The sequence below is a fragment of the Miniopterus schreibersii genome (genome assembly GCF_964146895.1).
Source record: "Miniopterus schreibersii genome assembly, chromosome: 10".
Lineage (NCBI taxonomy): Eukaryota > Metazoa > Chordata > Mammalia > Chiroptera > Miniopteridae > Miniopterus > Miniopterus schreibersii.
In genome coordinates, this window is record NC_138110.1 from 3,618,811 (window position 1) to 3,620,913 (window position 2,103).

Below are 2,103 nucleotides of genomic sequence, written 5' to 3' on the forward strand. Positions count from 1 at the left end.
GCGAGTGCCCCCCTGCGACGTTCGCAAGGCTTGCTCCTAACGTTCCGGGCGCGGGAGCTCCCTGCCCCCTTGCCCCGGGGCGCGGGAGCGCTCCGCCCTCTCCCGGGGTGCTCCTGGGGCGCCGGGTTTCCCCTTTCCCAACTGGGCCTAGGCGCGGGGAGCGGGGGAGCGGGCAGGCCCGGGCCTCGGGACTGTGGCTCCCACGCGGCAAGCCGCTGCCAGGAGCCTGGGCGCGACGTTAGAGTGGAGCTGCGCTGCAGGCAAATTTGGGCTCCAACAGGGCCAAAGTTTGAGGCGCGCGCGGACTTGGGGCGGGAGAGGAAAAGTTGGAGACGACTGCCTCTGGAGGCCGAGCACGCTCCACTGCAGGCAGCGGCTCGCGCTCGCTGTTTTTTTCCAATTCTAAAAAAAGATGTATCTGAAAAACAAGGGGGGGAAAAAAAGGCAAAAGCAACAGCTAGAGCTTCAAGGCCGCCCGGGCCGAGCCGCGGGTGGCAGTCGAGGGTCGTGGGGGCGCCCGCCCTCCCTGGCGGCCGCTTTCTGTAGGGGGCACTGCAGGGTTGTAGAATCTCAAGTGGAAAAGATCCCAGAAACTTTGACAGCCCCCCTCCCCCCCAAGAACTTTTCCTTGCGGAGTGGGCCCGCGCGCTGCCGTGGCCAGGCCTGGCCCCGTGCCCCCGCTTTCCCGCCGCGCTTTCTGGCGTTCAGGCCAGGCGGGGGGCGGCGGGGGGCGGCGACCCAGACACGCGGCCCAGGGCCCGGGTCGGCGGGATTCGGGCGGGGGCTCCCGGGTTCGCGTCGGGCTGGAGTCGCCCCAGCCCGAACAGGGCGAGCGAGGGCCGGCGACCACCGGCGCGGGCAGCCCGAGGCCCCCTGGGGCGGGAGCCGAGGGCGGCGTGGGCCGAGCCGGTCGGGTCGCGGAGCCGGCCGTGCCAGCCTCCCCGGGGCCAGGCGCCCGGGCCGGGCCGGCTTCCCCCGGGGGCGCCGAGAGCAGCGCGGGGAAGTCGGGCGGGGCTCCCAAGCGAGGTCTGACCAAAGGAAAATCGCCCCGAAACGCGGGATCGGACCCCGATCCCTGTATCTGTTCCTGCGTGACACAGACTTTACACACGCGCGAGCCTTTGCGAGCGTTTCCCGTGTGCTGAGCACGCTCGGCTTGCGAAGGGGAGCGCCGCGGAGCGAGCGCGCGGCCGGGGGGCGCGGGGGCGCGGGGGGCGCGGGCGGCGGGTCCCGGGCCCGCGGCCGCACCGCCGCGACCCGGTGTGTCCATGCCCCGTTCTCTACAGGAGAATGTGGCTCTGTGCCGGTTGTGTCACTGAAAATGTTAAAATGTGTTCGGGAGATACATCAAAATGCACAACCTAAAACCAGAAGAAACGGAGAGGCAGAGCCGCGCCGCGCGTTCCTTTCGAGGAAAGGGCTGCGGCTCGCAGGGGCGGGCGCGGGGCGCGGGGCGCGGGGCGCGGGGCGCGGGGCGCGGGCTCCAGCTCCCCCGCCTGCACCCTGCGGGGGCCGCACCGGGGCCGCGCTCGTGGCCGCAGACAACCCGCCGCCCGCTTTGCGGAGCTGCCGGCTGCGGCGGGGCGAAGGCGCCTCGGTAAAGGCAGAGACACCTGAGTTATCTCATGCAGGGAAATTAGGGGAGCCTGCGGCGGCCCCCCGGCTTAGCTCAGCTCCCCGGGAAATATTTGCATGTGTGCCGAATGAGGGGGAGCTCTGTCCCCACACCGCATACGGTTCCCCCAGTGACAGTGACCCCGGGCACACAGCTGGGACCCCCAGCCCCCCTTAGGAGGACAGATAGTGTAGATAACAGCTGAGCGGGGCTTCGTGAGAACATCACGTTGGAAATGCGGCCAGAGCTCGGCTCCTGCCCCTCAAGCACCCATCCTCGCCCCGCAGCTCAGGGACAGGCTTACTTCCCCCGGCCCTCTCCCCGCTAGAAGGCGAGCTGCCTCCCGGCAGGGACCCTGCTTTAGTCATCTGGGCGCCCACTGCCATTTCCTCTGGCTTTGAATAGGCTCCAGATAAATGCTTTTTGAATACGTGTATGAATGAATTAGAGACCCGAGATTTAGTCCCCAAACTCGCTGGCCTTCCTCA